A 20,403-nucleotide genomic window follows, 5' to 3' on the forward strand; every position below is an offset into this window, starting at 1 on the left:
CGGAAATGACACTTATGAATGTCAAAAAAAAAATTCTTATTGAATCTACCGCTACTCCGTAAAGGGTTGAGCTAATGAGAAGAAATAGCAAGAAACTCATTGCCACTCTTTTATATCAAGATTTACATTTAAGTACATCGATTTACAAATAATTTCCTATTACAATATAATATGTAAAATGATGCAACAGACACACTCAAACGTCAAATAGTCAATTTCTTACACGAGTAAGTCAAAAAAGTATATGTAAATTAATACAAAAGTTTTTGGGTACTACTGCATCATCCACACACACCATAAATAAATAAAGGTATTCTGTGAGCATTTTATAAGCGATTATGAATATAATATGGAATACGAAATATGTATATGGTAAAAACGTAAAGTTACAATAATATTTGGCTGTTAAATATAAATAATAATATGCGATCATTTATTTCCTTTACACAAAGCCATGGATTTGCTCAAACAACAATTACTGTTGTAAAAAAAAGTAATAAATCAAACTGTGATAAGTTTTAGTTTTTTAGTTTACCAGTGGGCTGCCCCTTTGCACAGGATGCCGGCTAGATTATGGGTACCATAACGGTGACTATTTCTGTCGTGAAGCAGTAATGTGTGAGCATTACAGTGTTTCGGTCTGAAGGGCACCGTAGCTAGTGAAATAACTGGGCAAATGAGACTTACCATCTTATGTCTCAAGGTAACGAGCGCGGTTGTAGCCGTGCTGTGTGCCGCTCAGAATTTTTGGGGTTTTTCCAGAATCCTGAGCGGCACTGCATTGTAATGGGCAGAGCGTATCAATTACCATCAGCTGAACGTCCTGCTCGTCTCTTCCCCCATTTTCATAAAAAAAATGAATAAAGTGTAGTGAATGTATTAAATTGAAAAAGGTAAAGGATATAATTAATACTAATAATTATTACTAATTATTTACCACAATTCCGCGCCTATATCCCTACTAATATTATAAATGTGAATGTAAATTTGTTTGTTACGCTTTCACGCCTAAACCACCGAAGAGATTTTGATACAATTTAGTACACAGATAGACTGGAGCTTAAACAAGAAGAAAAAATTGCAAAAAAAATAAATGGAGGGGTTGAAATAGGTGCTGGCAGTTTGTATAGAAATACGTCATTATCGAAGAGAGAAAACACCGATACTTTGTATTAAGGCACTTGATAAGAAATAATTTTTAAACAATTATGTTAGAGCATTTTAGAAACTTTCACCTACATAGGGATGAAATTGGAGATTAAAGTTCACAGGACAATACTATTAAAGAGACTGTCCACAATGACAAGGGATATGCGATGTATCATAGAAGATCGGAAAGAGTAGCTCGTATATTGTAGATTATTTGAAAAGTATCCTAAAACATAAAAAAAATGTTGCCCAAAGTAGATATTCAATGCGGAAAAAGTCGCGGGTAAGAGCTTGTATAGTCATAAATCTGAAAATTAAATTAAAATAACTGATATAAATATATCCTATTGTAACGATCAAATCCTAAACAAAGAGACCTTTGAAAAGGTAAATGTAAAAATGTTTTGTAACACAAACCTTAAACAATACAATGTAAATAATGCTCTCATAATGACTGATCGTTGTTTGAATCACATTTTTTCGTTAGTGGTTTTTCACATAAATTTCACAAAGATATTATTATTTTCAAGCAATGACGTTTCAAGTATCAATATCAAAGAAGTTCAGTTAATACGATTGATATTGGAACACTTTGAAGTCCGTAAAAAATATGTATATCTATACTAATATTATAAAGCTGCAGTGTTTGTTTGTTTGTTTGAACGCACTAATCTCTGGTACTACTGGTCCGATTAGAACGATTCTTTCAGTGTTGGGTAGTCCATTTATGGGTCCAAGGCTAAGGCGTTCTTTTTTTTTTCAAAATTAGGGATCCGTAATAAAATTGCTATTTTGTAACACAAGGTGTAAAATCGAAAACCTATTTTTGCGTGCGCTGCAAAAATAGAACAAAATGATGTTCAGGCTATAATATAGGCAATATTTTATTACTTATAAAACTATCGCGTGAATTATACTTTAAATGGCAAACCAACGTTTGCCGGGTCAGCTAGTAATTTTATATACTTGTTAATATTTTAATGTTTTTCTTTCTTTGAATAGTAAACTATTTTTTTATGGCAGTGAGGGACGAGACGAGTAGTACGTTCAGCTGATGGTAATTAATTAAATTACAATACAGTGCCGCTCAGGATTCTTAAAAAACCCAAAAATACTGAGCAGCAGTCCAATTGCGCTAGTCACCTTGAGACATAAGATGTTAAGTCTCAGAAAACACAATAATGCTTACAAATTACTGCTTCTCGTCAGAAATAGGTGCCTTTGTAGTTTTAGTAATCTAATTTTAAAATCTAGCCGGCATCCTGTGCAAATGAGCCTCCCACTGATGATGGACTTTGCAATTTTAGAATGTTTTTTTTTTCATGATACTACTTCTCACTTGGATCTCCTTAACTCTATAAAAATATTCAACTTAAAATACCACCCACTTCGATGGTAGTAACAACCTCTAAAGCCTTCAGAGAATACAAAAGCTTCGGCACATGAGAACAAGTACACCTACGTACTTGTGTTCACTTTTACAAATAATCAATTTTATTGTGGAAAATGGGGCTAACACTTTTGCATTTTCCAACGGTTTATTCTGTACAAGTCATACCTAGTAGTAATCTTTCATCATAAAATGCTTCAAAACAGATTTAAAAATTAATGCTTAGAAGAAAATAGACTTTCGTTGAAAGCTCCTACCGTTTAAAGATTCCAAGTTTTAACTACGGGACTATAAAGGCAGGAGTAATAAAGTTATAAGTTATTACTTTAATATGCATTAATATTATGCCCGATAAAGCTTCTTTATAAGTGTAAAAATATTCTGAATGTGTTTTCATTAACTTAAACCATAAAAGAAGATACAGAGTACATCTTATTTATATGTAAATGCATTTGCATCCGGTAACATGCTACGGTATATTATCTTTCACAGTGTGACACGTTTGAGTACAAGATTAATATCGTCTGTAACGTTACATCTTTCTGGGTTTTATTCTAGATTAAATAATGCAATCGTTGTTAAACCTTTAGTTTATGGTTAGTTTGCTTTACTACCTTAATGAGTTCCTTGCTACTTCTTCTCACCAAAGCTCAACCTTGCCGAAATGGTGGTAAATGTAAAAAGAAAAGATAGCTTTTGACATTCATAAATGTCATTTCCTTGACCGACATGAATAAAGTGATTTTGATTTGATTTGAATGTACATAGACTTTGTGATGTCACACAAAGCTCTCGTGAAACTTGATTGTTGTATAGCTGTGAAAGGGGTAAGAAATAATTTCGTTGCTTAAAGTTCATCCTTGCCTGTTTTGTAATCTTTATTTACTACTACAACGTATGCCAGTGCGAGAAAAAACATGAATTAAAAATGTTGCGTACAAATCTCTGCGCAACTTTTTTAATCACGCGAATACGACGACGACCCCTACAGCTCAGTGGTTAGAGACCCTGCCTACTGAGCTAGAGGCCTTGGGTTCGTATCCCGGTAGGTGCAATCATTTATATGATGAATATAAATGTTTGTTTCCGAGTCGTGGATTTGTATTTATGTAAGTAATGTAAAATACATTAAATATATCGTTCTCTTGCACCCATGGTACAGGCTATTCCTAGTTTGGGCCAAGATAATTTGTGTAGGAGTGTGTTGTAATTATTATTATTTTATGAATTATGCAGGACTCGCACCTCTCGCGTCCGTGCGACTACTCTTCCAAGTGAGCTAACAGTTCGAATGACGTACCGTCATAAAATTTTGTATGCTTTGTTCAACTCTCCAGTTGTGGCTTCATCTGCAGGATCTACTTTGCAGTTCATAACCTTTCAAATGTTATGTGTGTATTAATCCCAAAAGTGAGAAATATTTAAGATTAATAATTTTACTGTTAGTTGGACCCATAACAAGACCATGATGAATATTCCGGAACAAGAGACAAGGTAAATTATAAGCGACAATAACAGAGAATGGCGACCAATTTGATCAAGTCAGTGCACAGAGATTTGTGCTATTGCACAGTTTTGCTTTAACTCTGTTACTGGCCACAAACGAGCGCGGTGCAGTTTCACCGCCCTCGACCCCCAATACCCCACCTTCTGACCCCCCCCCCCCGACGTAGGAGTCCTATTTGAAATTCAAACATCAAGCTAAATGGCCAGCTATTGCGTTACAGGTTTCATTTCTGTTTGATTTGAGTGTGAGTAAGGAATCATATCTATACAATACAACACGTCGTGAAAAACAACCGTTAAAAGGTTTAATAGCAAATTAAATTTGAATTTAACTACCTAGCAGGTATAAATGCTATGTTAACAGCAACTAGGATTGAGAAGTGTGCATTTCCATATATTAAGAGTTGTACAGCATCCAAATTAATTAGATATATCGACGCTAATACTACAACACATTTATTATAAAAACGAGAATAATTAATCGTACTCTAAGAAGTTCATAAATCATCATTTTGGATTGTAATGTGAAGATATTGTTAAAAAGCATTAATTGAAAACACGTGCACGTTTGCCCAGCCCTATAAATAGGGTTCTCTATCGACACTCAAGGCATTCGAGCTCGAGCTGTTGTACGTTATGGACCTCTCTGGGTCGTCGTTACGCTGCCTGTGGAATACACGAAGGTGATTTTATTTTATATTTTATTTTATTTTATTTTATTTTATTTTATTTTATTTTATTTTATTTTATTTTATTTTATTTTATTTTATTTTATTTTATTTTATTTTATTTTATTTTATTTTATTTTATTTTATTTTATTTTATTTTATTTTATTTTATTTTATTTTATTTTATTTTATTTTATTTTATTTTATTTTATTTTATTTTATTTTATTTTATTTTATTTTATTTTATTTTATTTTATTTTATTTTATTTTATTTTATTTTATTTTATTTTATTTTATTTTATTTTATTTTATTTTATTTTATTTTATTTTATTTTATTTTATTTTATTTTATTTTATTTTATTTTATTTTATTTTATTTTATTTTATTTTATTTTATTTTATTTTATTTTATTTTATTTTATTTTATTTTATTTTATTTTATTTTATTTTATTTTATTTTATTTTATTTTATTTTATTTTATTTTATTTTATTTTATTTTATTTTATTTTATTTTATTTTATTTTATTTTATTTTATTTTATTTTATTTTATTTTATTTTATTTTATTTTATTTTATTTTATTTTATTTTATTTTATTTTATTTTATTTTATTTTATTTTATTTTATTTTATTTTATTTTATTTTATTTTATTTTATTTTATTTTATTTTATTTTATTTTATTTTATTTTATTTTATTTTATTTTATTTTATTTTATTTTATTTTATTTTATTTTATTTTATTTTATTTTATTTTTCTTCAACTCTAAGAAAGCTTGTTCGCAGTCTTCATCCCAGGAAATGGCTCTTTTCTCCTCCGTCAGTCGATGTAAGGGCTTAGCAACATCGGAAAACCCTTGCACAAAGCGTCGATAATAAGAGCATAGTCCAAGGAATGCTCTCACATGTGTCTTTTCTGTCGGCGTCGGCCAGTCCTTGACAGCACTTATCTTGGCAGGATCCGTCGCAACGCCTTGCTCCGAGATAACGTGCCCCAAGTAATTCACCTGACCTTCAAAGAAGGAACATTTCTTTGGACTCAACTTCAAGTTGGCACCCTGCAGTTTTGCGAAGACTTTTTCGAGCTTCTTAAGATGATCTTCAAAACTTCGTCCCATAATGATTATGTCATCCAAGTAGACAAGGCAGGTTTGTCCCAACATACCTGCCAGCACATACTCCATCAACCTTTCGAAAGTAGCTGGGGCGTCGTTCTTTGAGAAAATCCCGGAGTAGCGTAGCAGGAAATTTCTCGCTTTTATTAACTGTAGCTTGGTTAGATTGTCCTTACAGCCATCCAGAAGTTTCTGTATGTTCACATCCTGGTTTGCAGCTTCGGTCTTCCTCCCTCCTTCACACTTTCTTAACCAAGCTTTCTCCTCACAAGCTCCGATCACTGTTCCATTCCTAATGATTTGCTTGTCCTCATGAGGATTGAACACGGGAACCATCGCAATCTGGGAGTTACCCACAACAGTCCTGGCTGGGATCCATGTCGTGTCCGCTGTCTCTCTTTCTATTATAGCGCATTTACAATACAATACAATACAGTACAATACGGTACAATTTTGCGGAGTCTCAACGCCCGAGAATCGTTGCGAACCGCTTCCACTTCCAATGCATGTGCCACCGCTTTCTTCAAGCTGGTATGATGACTCAATCGTACGGCTGCTCTAACTTCGGCATCCCGTATTCCATCGATGAAAACTTGGAGCAACATTTCTTCTGTCATCCCTTGGCAGGACTACCGGGACTAGGGTCTGCGATCTTGGATTTAAAGTAGTGTCTCTTAAGCACAACACTTTCCCAACAGTTCCGTCTTTTATTGTAATTTCTTCACTTCCGTGCTTCAATACACCATGTTTCATGTCAATGGTACACTGATGATTTCGAAGAAAATCCAACCCAATGATGCAGTCATCTGTGATATCCGCGATTACCACTTTTTGCCAGTACAACGTATCCCCGATTTTCATGGCCACGACCTTCTCTCCCTGGACTGGTATGCGCTGGCCGGTAGCTGTTGTGAGTATTAAGTTTACATTTTCTCGCATATGTCGTCTTCCGATGCTCTCTAGTCTTCTTTGGCTAACGACTGTACGTGAGGCTCCCGTATCCAAAGTGAAACGGCAAGATTTTCCATTTATCATTCCTTCTATAACTAAAGTGTTTCCGTCACATGTCTGCTTAGCGAAGATCCTTGGGGCTTTGCTTCTACCGGCCAGCGCCTACCCCACTGCCCTGGCCTTTTCTAGTTTTCCTGCTGCTCCAGCGGTGATGTTGAGACCGCCGCATCCTTCCTACGTTGCGTTATGCTCTCACGCCCGGGGCAAGTGCTCCTAATGTGTCCTCGCTCCCCACAACCATAGCATACTGGGTTATATGCTTGCCTTCAGCTGGAATCTGCTGGTACAATTTTGCGGAGTCTCAACGACCGAGAGACGTGGCGAACCGCTTCCACTTCCAACGCATGTGCCACCGCTTTCTTCAAGCTGGTATGATGACTCAATCGTACGGCTGCTCTAACTTCGGCGTCCCGTATTCCATCGATGAAAACTTGGAGCAACATTTCTTCTATTGCAGCTGGCGACGACTGATATGCTTTACGCACTAGTTTCTCGGCTTCCACGGACCACTGCTGTAGAGTTTCGCTGGCCCTTTGACTGCGGTCCTTAAGTTGCGCCCGGTACACATGTTCGATTTATCACCATAGCGTGCCTCCAACGCGTCAATAAGGTCTGTGTAGGTCACTTCCTCCTTCCCAGCGCCGAGTGCTTCCAATACGGAGAGTGCTTCGTCACGCAGTGCTAGTGTGAGGGCAGAGTGCGCTTCTTGGTCACTCCAACCGCAGGCTCTTCTGACCGTCTCCAATTGTAGCTTAAAGGCAGCCCAGGAAGACTTGCCATCGTAGGGAGGTACTTTTAAATTTCTGCTCGATGTGGTTCCGCAGGAAACTCCTGTGTTGGCTGAAGGACACACGACCCTCCCACTGAGCTGATTAATGGTAACTTCCATCTCTCCCATCTTCCGTTGAAAGTTCTCTTCAACTTTGTCCATCTTCTTTTCCACACTGTCAATCCGGGCGATCTCTTTTTCCACAGCGTCAATACGGGTGGAGTTTTTCTGCACAACGGATAAAATGTCTTTGGAGAGGCCTTCATGCAGGCCTCGCAGCTGCTCCTCCTGTCGGCGTGCTTGTTCCTCCTGTTGGCGCGCTTGCTCCTCTTGCAAGCCCCGCAGCTGCTCCTCCTGTCGGCGCGCTTGTTCCTCTTGCAAGGCCCGCAGCTGCTCCTCCTGTCGGCGCGCTTGTTCTTGCATCATGGCGGCCATCTGCTGCATGAGCGCGCTGATGTCTACGGCAGGGGCCTGCGGTGCTGACACGGTCGCACTGAGTCCAGAGCCGGATGTTTCTGACTCGTCCTCTGCCGCTGCAGCTGCTCCCGCTCGCGTGGTCATTCCCTTCTCGTTCCTGGGCACTAATGGCATCTTTCCAATCACACTTCTGACACCAATTGACACGGGAGTGGGTCAGGGATTGGAAATAATACTCCGCTTATAGGAACGAGTGTTTATTTGCGTTCACTTTCTCTGAACTTGCACTTCGCCGGTCTGCCGCTGTTCCTCTTGTGGGCGGCGGTACCTTCAACGCGTCACACTGCACCGAACACTACTTCTCTTCTGTCTTCTTCTTCTTAGAACACTTCCACTTTTCACTACTTCTTCTTTTCTTCTTCTTCTTCTTTACACTTTCGAGTCAGAACTAGAACTGCCGTAGGCCACGCTTAGTACGGCTTATATACCCCCGGATCCGTTCTATTTTCAAAATGATTCTCCCATTCCATCTTTAAATTTAAATTGTACTAGAAAATTCTTTTAACAATTTTTATCCTGCTTACACATTTTCCATCCCTTTTTTTCTGTTCGATTTGATCCTGAACTTACTAGAAATTTCCTTTAACTTTACAAAACCCAAAAAAATCCATACACAGGTGTATCGAACCCGGGTCTACAGCGTCTAAAGTAAACACTTTTCCGCTGAGCTACGAGTATTGCTGACGGAGCTGTTGAAATTAACAATGTCTTGAAGTTTGACAACTCTCGTCATATACTTCGAAGGGTTGCTACGCAACAATACGTAAAAATAATATATATATATTAACACAGTAAGTCATTTTTCAATTAAATTTCGCGCACTGATTGTCCTGGAAGTTGAATGAATATTATTATACTGTTGTAATGCAATTTTACATTGCAGCTATGACACTAAAATTACGAAAGAGAACGTACAGTCTGAAGAATATATTAATAACTGTATTGAAAGTAACCTTGCTTTTCTTCGTTTATAAATAACTTTTATAATATTTAAATATTATATTATAATAAAGAAATATAAAGTCCATTAGAAAGAATAAGGTATTATACACTACTCGCTTGTGTATACGACGGTTTTATTCCACGGACTTTTTCTTACGGTTTTACTATCACATTTTTTTCAGTTCGGTCCCGCAGCAAAATCCCTATCTCCTCCAAGCCTGGCGTAAGGAACTTCGTTCCAACATGCAATTACCATTTTATATGATCAACTCAGTTCAGATGTGGAAACTGCAATAACATTAAGAATAATTATTGTCATTTGGAAATCTTTCCATCTTTTTATGCAATGTTTTATATGAAGACACCTTTAATTGCAATTACAATGAGGCGATTCTTCTTTCAAATACAGTCATTATTCGATATCAATTTTTATAATTAAACTTAATAAAAATTTTAAAGTTTCCTGTGGGATTAATAAGATAATTCACAAATTTTCAACTCATCTACTACACTCACAAAATTATTTACGAATACCTGTTACAGAGTCGGCGAAAGTTGTCGTAATTACGGCGGATCCGCCTTTTAAATAACAATTATTAACATACAATTAAATTGCAGTAACTTTTCATTTATCTTCTATTAAAGTTTTCACGATTCAACCGTCCGTCAAAAGAATTAGCATTGAAGTTATATTAAAACGGAGGAATAAAGAATTTTTACTTGATTTCTATCCTTATTTATCACAGATCTGATGTAACTTTGTGTGTGTTTTGATATTTTAACTATTTTTATTTCATGCGCTAGGTTCTTCTCGTGTGCCTCTCCGAATAGCGAGGTCAGCTTTGTAATTTTAACCTTTTCTTTTTCGAGAGGGGGAAATAGTTCTGCCGCACTCGCAATTCCTGTCTACTCTCAGATGTTGTGCAGCCAAGTTTTTTTTATGGAACCTACGCCTCTTCCGGCAACATTTCCCACCATGATTAGTTGTAGGAGTTCGTACCTCTCGTGCCCCAAATATGCGACTTCCTCATCTTGATGGTTTGCATGAGTTCACGTTTTTGGTTGACGCGGCGCAGAACTTCCACATTCGTGACCTTGTGAGTCCAACTAATGGCCAACATACGTTTATATGCCCAAATTTCAAAAGCTTCTATATATCCTGAGGTCTTCTTTAACATGCTAGGTAGTTACCAGTAATGCATACGTTATTATATTTTGTTATTTGATGAAGAATTAGCAATGTTATTTATTTAAACACCACTCACTATCACATCAACCCGGAGCACTCGGCCTTGTTATTCCTGACGGAGTAGCAATAATGTAGACTAAGCGACATGGAGTATATAACACTTCTACTCTTTATCTTCTGTGCTAGTGAGAGGCTCCTTTGCACAGGATGCCAGTTATATTATGGGTATTATAGATTGATATATTGATAGAGATTAAGGGCCCCATAGCTAGTGAAATTACTGGGAAAATGAGACCTAACATCTGATGTCACAAGGAAACGAGCGTAATTGTAGTGCCGCTAAGAATTTTTGGGTTTTTCAAGAATCCTCAGCGGCACTGCATTGTAATGGGTAGGGCGTATCAATTACCATCTGTTGAACGTCCTGTTCATCTCGTCCCTTATTGTCTTAAAAAACGTTTTATGCCTCCTGCCAGGGTAGGATCAGGTAGGTTAGGATATATGCTATCACCATATTGGCTATTTTGCGGGTCATTTATCTTTTCTTTAGCTGTGCTTTAGATCCTGTGGACCCCAAACAAACAGGGACAGATCCTAAGGTACATTATGAATATTTTTACACCAAGCTCTATAGCTCCGTTGACTGATCACTGGGCCAAGACCTAGTTTAATGCATCCGTTAAAGCAAATATTTTTTTATAATATTTAATGTATTAATAAAATAACCAATTAATTGAATTGTCAGAGATGCAATATTGAGGCAATCCATGGTGTTGTTCACCTACCATCAAGAGAGTCCTAAGCTAATTGGTTGAAGGTTGGTATTTTAAATGTGAGTGCGCTGAATGTACATATTTTTATAAGTGTGTATATTAGCGTAGCGTGGACGTAGCGTCGCGTCCGTTCTAGTATATTCGTAGCATTGACGTAGCAACATTACTATGACCGCATACTGTAGCATCAATGATAATCCTAAATGACGGAATGGACGCCATTTTGTGTACAGGTGGGCACGGCCAGGAGCATGGACCGGTGTTCCTGATGGAGCCTCCACCGCGTCTGGTGTTCTCCAACAAGAACGGGGCGCGCGTGTCTTGCGCCGCACACGGCTTTCCGCCACCGCACATTGCCTGGCAGACCCCGGACGGGTCGCAGCTGGAAGACGCTCCGGGATTGAGGTGAGTCATTGTTATATGTAACTTATCGATATGATAAATGTTAAAACAGGATGGACGACAAACAATTTAAAACACTGTTAAAATGAATTGCTTTTTCCCTTTTTATGGAAGTGTTGTAAGGGAGTGTACGGGTCATTTGAGGTCATGTAAGTGATTACCGTCGCCTGTACCTCTTGCGACACTAGAAGACTTAAGCAATTGTTCTTGCATTTTGGTGAAAGGTTGTGCTTTTAAAACAAAACATGTCGTGCCAACCTGTAAACACCTCGTAAGGAAGCTCATTCCAGAATTTGGTTGTATGTGGATAAAGGTTCCTTGAAATCTGCACGGAGGTGCACCTACATTCAGTTGGCGAGACTGATATTTAAATACATTTTTTCCGATTGAACTTGAAAATTAACGAAAGGATTCAGATCTGATCAAATTTACATTTTACTCAATTATAATATGTATAACGATACACACAAAAAATACCATTTGGCTAGGTGGTTTCGCTTCAAAAATAAAAAGGTTTCTGACATTTATATATGTTTATGTTTTATAAATTTTTTAAGCCTTACGATAAAATACTTAAAAAATCATTTATCTACCTTGTTTGAAAACATGCGTTTCATTATAAATCAAATCAAATCAAAATCAGTTTATTTATGTAGGTCACAGAAATGGCACTTATGTGTGTCACAAAAAAAATCTTATTGAATCTACCGATACTTCGTAAAGGGTTGAGCTAATGAGAAGAAGTAGCAAGAAACTCATTGCCACTCTTTTATATCAAGATTTACATTTACGTCGATTTATAAATCATTTCAATTAGAAAACATTTTAAAATCTGTAGAGGCTTTAAAATATTTTTTTAATTTCAAAATTAAGAGCCTATAATTATTACTTATACCTCTGGCGAAACTCTTAGTAGGCTTTGAAATTGTCTGTGAAGATACATTATGCATTCATCCCCCTGAGACTCTTTTTTGTAATTACATAATAATTTACAGTAACGTCGAAGCGACCAAGAAATTGGCGAAGGGAATGTTCCTTTTTAAATAAAATTTTTGCCTCAAATATTGTATTAATTATTAGTACTGTTTACTTTGATGTTTTTTTAAATGGATTTATAAATTTATTTTGTTTCAACTCTAATAATATTTTTAATAATTTTGGTGATGTTTTTGTCTGGATTAATAATATTTTATCGTATTTCTACTTAAATAATGTAGTCAAAATTAATATATCAAAAACTCAGAAATATCAGCACCCCATTTTACGAGAAATGAAAGCTGAATAATTAATAATGTTTTCTAAAGGTTATACTGAATACAAGTATGTACAAGAATTTGTTCAGATTTAATAGGCATGTACATCCATATCGGATTTTTTATTAATAATAATAATTAGGTAATTCTCTAAACTCCTATAAAATAGAACACAGTTAAACTTCCAATTACCTCCGTTCGCGTAATATGTATTTGAAACAACAATTATTTTTGCATTTGTGACGAGCACTTATGTACCCACACCCTAAAAGTAACTATTAAATTAATATAAACATAATAAACATTTGTAAATCAAATCGAATTATTTCATAAAATATGCTCCCTGTTGTTAAAATGAACCTGTTTCACAGCAGAACTGTCAGACCGTGCGTCAATAAATTCTCTCATAGAACATATTATGTCTATACAAAACAAACATTGAAAATAAAAATAATAAATAAAAATTCCTGGACTAAACTGCACTCTATGAAGTAATCCCAATGAAAATCCGTTCATTAGTTTAGGAGTTCACTGGAAAGAAACATTAGGAAACCGAATGGTATGGACGGTTCCACAAAATTATTTACTATTCTCAACTCGCTTAACATTACTAGGTTATTTGTATTTTTAAAATGTAGAACTAAAACAATAAAGTAATATATAATAATCGTTTCAAATTATTATAATATAACCGAATAAATTGCAAAATTAATAATTGATCAATTCAAAACCGCATTTGGAATTGGTTTCGTGGTTTGCGGAATCATCACATATTTGCGGTGACCCGTCTTTGTGATGTGCTTTCAAATTTGATATAAATTAATCATACAAAGTTGAAATATCGGAATACTACAAATGAAAATACATTTTCTCCATTTTAGTGTCATTCGTGTGTATTTCTTTCATTATGTCATTGAAATGTGCTTTATTATCAATAAGTTGCGGTAGTAACAAGCTCAAAACACAAGTTCTGACATGTCATGTAGAAACTTCTGTAATGACTAGAACTAAAAAAAATAATCTTCTTGGAAGTCAAGCTATACACCCCATAATAAAAAGGAACATCATATGCATAGACATATATATTTTTTGTACATAGTTTTTGTTTTCAATTCAAGAGTTTCAGCCTCTGAAAATATAAAAGTGTAGATACTAACACTTATTATGATAATCATCAACATTATCATCAGCCGGAAGACGTCCACTGCTGGTCCACGTCCAAAGACCTCCCCCAAAGATCTACACGACGATCAGTCCTGCGCTGCCGTCATCCAAAGTATTCCGTCGATCTTGACCAGATCGTCGGTCCATCTTGTGCGGGGCCTACCAACCAATAGTTGTTTGAAGTAAATCCATCGAACAGCTATAAATTACCAATATTGGTTAGTAAATATAAAATTACAGGTAATCGTCCTTAAAACGCGTATAGTATACGTAGAGTGGTACCGCGTTATAAGAGTATTCCTGTACAACGCGTTTTAACGATCTTGTAATTCGAAAAAATAATAATTAATCACAATATTATTAGGGTTTATTATAACACAAATTTAATAAAATAAATTAATTGTGTAATAAGGCAATTGACGCACTTGCAGGCGCAAGGTACGCGAAGGTAGAAGGTGGATTAAGAACTGAACAAATCATTATAAATTTCTCAGTACAGATCTAAGTATGTGGGAAATCCTCGCTTTATATGGGGTGGCGTGTTATACGAGTGCTTGAAATCGCGTAAGATGATAACGTTATAATCGTACCGCGTTATAGGAATTAAAATTTATTATTTAATTTTATTTTTTATTAAGGCGGCTATTTCTGCTGTGAAGCAGTAATGTGTAGCTATTATTGTGTTTCGTTCTAGGGTGCCCTAGCTAGTGAAATTACTGGGCAAATGAGACTCAACATCTTGTCTCAAGGTGACGAGCGCAATTGTAGTGCCGCTCAGAATTTTTGGGTTTTATCAAGAATCCTGAGCGGCACTGAATTGTAATGGGCAGGGCGTATCAAATAACATCAACTGAACGTCCTGATCGTCTTGTCCCTTAATTTCATAAAAAAATATTGTAAATACTAATAGCCATGTGTTGTATTTGGTAAGGCAGAATGCGTCTATCCACTGATCAAGTCGGTCGCAGTTACCAGTAACCATTCGTCTATAACCATTAACAGGGCCGGTAGTAAGCATAATATAGTTCCTCGTACTTAACCAATAAAAATAGAATACATAGATACATACCTTCATATACCTAGTGATCAGCGGGCCTAAAGAAACTTAAAATTGTTTTTACTTAGTTGACAGACACCAAAACTTACAGCTAAATTAAAACCATGGGACTCTTTCGTAAGATCTCGAGAACTCGAATTTAGTCGAGCTGTCATGAATAAAATCCAACTTACATAGTATTATTATTACAACATATTGACTAGAACGTATAAAATCAACAAATCTTGTGATGTTGTATGTTATAACGGCAATTCTACATCTGAGACCCACTATTGGGAAATTTTAAGTAGGGCCTTACGATATATATACCGTTATTTTTTAAATACCAAATAAGCTGGCTTGTCAGTTACCATAACTGAACACACGAGGAAACATAAATAAAGCTTTCAAAATATTATCCTAAGAAAATAGGACATCGTTGACAAATTTCAATGACTTCATTTGTGTGCGTATGCAAAACTCTAGTATATATAATATATAGTAATAACCATTAAAACCACTATTAATCTATCCCTAAGTGTACCCTTTTTTAAGAGTGGTATTAACACTGGTAGTAACTTCTCTAATAGCTAAGGCTCGGTGTAATTTCTGAGATAAACGAGTTATCTTTTGATCACTATCCGGAGTTTGATTTCAATCTTGCTTTTGCCTTACTTATTTTTGCATGGAATTGTGATTTTTAGAATTATAACTGTTACAAATATTAAAACCATAAGTCTACTTTACTTTAATTCCATAGACAACGTTGGTTCTCTCTAATCTGCTTCCTGACAACTTTACCTCCTCTTTGTTCAGTAAGTTGTCAATTATTACTCTCATGTTTAACACAAACGATCAGCAAGCCAGTTGATCTTTAACAGTTGACCAGTACGGTTGCCTTCTAATACCATATTCATAAATGGCATTCGATTATTAAGTGAAGTAATGTTAAATTCTAATAAAGTGCTCATAGTCAAGAAGACATTTTATTCTATGACCTAAAATAACATTATTTATTACCCAGTCTAAAGTCCAAAGGTTCTGATTTAAAAATGAAAAATAAAATATAAAAAGCTTATAAAACAAATATTCACGAACTGTACAATAAAATTAATCACTTTAATTAATACGTCTGATGATTAATTACTAAGAAATCTTCCAAAAAATAAATTTGTTCCGTTTACTGACCAGAATCTCGCGATAAAAGCTACACGCATGTAAAAAGAAATGGCTTAACTTTGATTGATTATTTTTGTGTGGTTTCACATTATGTGATTTTGATGTGGCATCAAGATCTTGTTTGTAACTCGACGATCTAAGTATCTCATCTTATCACTACATATTATAAAACAAAGTCCTCCGCCTCGTCTGTTTGTCTATCTATTCGCGATAAACTCATAAACTACTGCACCGATTTTCATGCTGATTTCACCAATGGATAGCGAAGAAGGTTTTATTATATAAATTGTTAAGTTATGTATAAATATTTGTATACTTTAACGATATTTGTTTGAGGTTTCGGAAAATTAAGCCACCTGGGAGCTTTCAACGAAAACGCTGTCTAAGCCCTTTGAGTTATAACAAAATAATGTGTGAAAAGTGGATTTGTTAATCTTATAAAGGTCTACAGAAAAGTCTGTGATTGTAAATGTCTATCTCTTAAGAATAACATACTATAACCATTTTAATTCTTCAAAATAGTGGTAATGTAAATGCTGTTTATACAATTACGATATTAATCCTTGTCATTATTTCATTACTACATATTATTACAAAATCATTCAGTAATACGTTTTTGTTTCATTTTTAACTCATTAACTTTGATTACACATTTCCGATGGCTTTATAGTCTACATTCATTCCAAATACTTACAATTTTTTTTTTCTATTGACAGAACAGCGTCTGTCGTTTCAGCTAGTGATACTATAATGTAATATATAATGAGTATTTTTGCTCACTAAAATAACCGATCCACACGACAATGCAAATTTTTTTTTTGTCTTTAATAATAATAATGATATTGACTCACTTTTACACAAATCATCTTCCCCAAATTAGGCATAGACTGTAGGTTGCAAAACAACGACATATTTAATACAATATACTTACTTAAACATACATATAAACATCCATGACTTGGAAACAAACATCCATATTCATCATATAAATGTTTGCCTACACTATGATTCGAACCCGGGACTTCCAGCCTCAGTAGGCAGGGTCACTAACCACTGGGCTATAAAGGTCGTCAAAGCAAAATAATGGTAGTGAAGTTAACAAATCATTTTAAAAGAAAAATAAAATGAATGAACTTAGATTTCTCGATATATATAAATTAAATTGTGGAAACCACTTTAATACAACAAGTTAAACTTGGTCGTGGCTACGATTGCGGCTGCTGACTTCACAATAATACTCGTACAACAAATTTAAAGTTTCCCGTAATGCTTTTAGTGAATTATGACTTGGAAGTATATCTACATACATTCTATATCTATATTTAAGGATTTCGTTATCAATAGTTTGACAATTGACTGCGGTATTCGGACGCAATTGCTACATAGATTTACAGATATATGCAGTAATAATTGCTATAATATAGGTGCTGAAGTAAGCCGAAGTGACGGTCAAATGATGAAGCCGTAGTCGTCGTAGTCGCCGTAGTCACCGTAGTACATGATTTTTAAATGTGAAGGATGAAAAGATTTATAGCAAAGGAATTTTTAGCTAAGAAAAGAAATATTCCAAATGTATTTTTTCTTTTTTATTTATTTATTAACTAAGCAAAATTTTCTTTAAAACCTATATTATATTACAAAAAACATACTCGCAAAACCACTCAGTTTAAGAATAATTATTTACATTACTTAAGGCTTAACAACAGATTGTGGCAATATTAAAGTACTTCATTGGTATTCCTGGTTATTAGCTTCTATTATAAAGTATTTTTTAGCTTTACTTTGAAAAATTTCCTTTCTAGATATACCTATAAAATCATCAGGTAGTGTATATATGTACATAGTTACAAGTTCTTTTTCCAAATATATTGTTATATTTAGGTAGACAAATCTTATTAAATAGGCTAGTTTCCATTTTTTTTTTGTTTCATATTTCTTAATTTATTAATTAATTATACTAAGCCAGTCTCCACCGAAAACTAAAAAAAATATTAAATTAAACACATTAAAAGTAACGGCCAATATACGCATTCTCATCTTTTATCGAACGCTCTACATAATATAAGTTAGGTAAAAGTCTTTAAATTTTTAAGAAAGACTTAAAAATAATATCATCTCAGTTGTAACTCGTATATTTACTACAATAGTATAATAAAAAAATAAAATAATAAGCTTTAATAACCTTAAATGAAAACTGAATATAGCCACGTACTTACACATGACGTGTATTCATCTACCATCTACTAGGCTCCGTAAAATTGCTAAATATTTTAAACTAGACTGTGTTATATTTTATAATAAACTACCAAATGATATAAATATTACCAATTAAAAATTAAATGTATCGTAAAAATTAAATTAACATCAAAGGCCTATTATAATGTGAAAGATTATATTTTTAATGATAAAGATAGTTAGAATTAATGTCTCTAAATTTATTGTGAATATTGTTATACTCTTGAATTTGAATGCTATTCTAACTTTTGTACTTTATCCTGACTTGCACTAATTAATTTATAAAGTTTTACAGAAATTATTTTTTTTTAATTTGAATTTGATATATATACATATACATATACAACAGTAGGTACTAAAAAGAAAATCGGCGGGCAGGTATAGAGTAAATAAGCAATATATATATCAATAAGATCCCAGATGTAGATATCGTCGCGGAAAAGATGATATACCTATCTTCTATCCTAAGCGAATCTAGTGCGCTCCAAAATAAAAGGAATCAGCAATAATGTAAATAATATCCGGGGACATTTAAACACTTAGTCTACGGTAGATGCTTAACTTTAATGGATAGATCCGATAAGAGTCCCAGTGTCCTCAGGGACAACCCTCCTCTTAGTCCACATACGCATAAAATATAAGCCGATGATAAAACGGAACCTGGTATATTTAAATCAAAGGTAAATCGCATTGTATTGTGTCAGGGTAAATATTTACATGAAATAAATAATCCTTACATACAGAATAATTATGAAACATTGAAGACATTACCTATCATAATTATTTATGCAACTTTTCTGTAATAAGGGGTATTAAAACACGAATCTCGGTTTATCACACGAGGCGAATCCAAGTGTGATAGTAGTATCACATGAGTGTAGTACCACATGTAATTATCAACAGTTGCATACAAGACTTTATCTACACACTCTTTAAAAGATTTTGAAACAGTGGGCTTACAACTAACATTGAAAAGTCAGTCAGTATAATGAAGTTTAGTACAACATAACAACTCGTTTGGATGATGTAATGATTATTAGGAAATTGGTTGTTTAATGTTGGCAATAAGCTAACTGATTTAGAATCTTTAATAGAGGATTTAACGCATGAGTGTAGATAAAATATTCTTCTTAACTCAACAGTTATGGAACGGCAGGGTAATAAAGGTTAATCTTTATTCAAATACTAACTGAACTGACCGAAGCTGTTCTGTCAATAGAAAAGAGTTCTGTAAGTATTCGGGAATAATGTAGTCTGAAGCCATCGGAAATGTGTAATCAAAGTTAATCATATAAAAATGTAACAAAAATGTATTTCTGAATTATGAAAATCATCAGGATTAATATCGTATTTGTAGAAACAGCTTTCACATTACTGCTTTATAATTAAACTTTTAAAATAGATATAGTATTTTATCCTTAAGAGAGAGACATATGCCTTCGCAAAATTTTCTTTAGATATATCTAAGATACACAATTCCATCATACATTATTTTGTTTATATCTAAATGGGTTTAGACAGCTTTTGCGTTGAAAGCTCCCCGACGGCTAATTTTTATCCGACACCTCCAGCAAATATCGTTAATTTATAGAAAAAGTTATAGAATGCCTTATCAAATTATATACTTAAGCCCGAGAACCACGCTATCCGCTATTGAAAAGATCATGAAAATTGGTACAGTAGTTTTTGAGTTTATCGCGAGCAGACAAACAGACTGAAGCCGCGGAGAACTTTGTTTTATAATAAGTAGAGATAATGAAAGGTGTGAACACGTTAAACAATGTTTGATGCGAGCTTTGGCCTCAAATAATAGTTTGTTATTATTTCCTCAATAAAGCTGTAGTTATATGGCACAGAATCGTTAACGATACGTACTTTACAACAGTTGGCTTTCAGTGGGCTTATGGGAATAGTGCTCGCGCTATTATGGTCCTTATTGCGCCCCAATAAGCCTTTATACTGCTTGGCTTATTTAGTAATTTAGTGCCGTTGAATTAAACGCATTGCACGTAACGTGATGATGCGGAAATCTCTGCACTAAATATTGTTAGGGGAGTATGTATTTACTGTTTCAATCACCATAAATAAAGTTCTTTGGTCATCCTGAATAGTTTTGAGGTATAAATATTTAACTAAACTAAAAAAAG

This window comes from Leptidea sinapis, chromosome 16, assembly GCF_905404315.1.
Source record: "Leptidea sinapis chromosome 16, ilLepSina1.1, whole genome shotgun sequence".
Lineage (NCBI taxonomy): Eukaryota > Metazoa > Arthropoda > Insecta > Lepidoptera > Pieridae > Leptidea > Leptidea sinapis.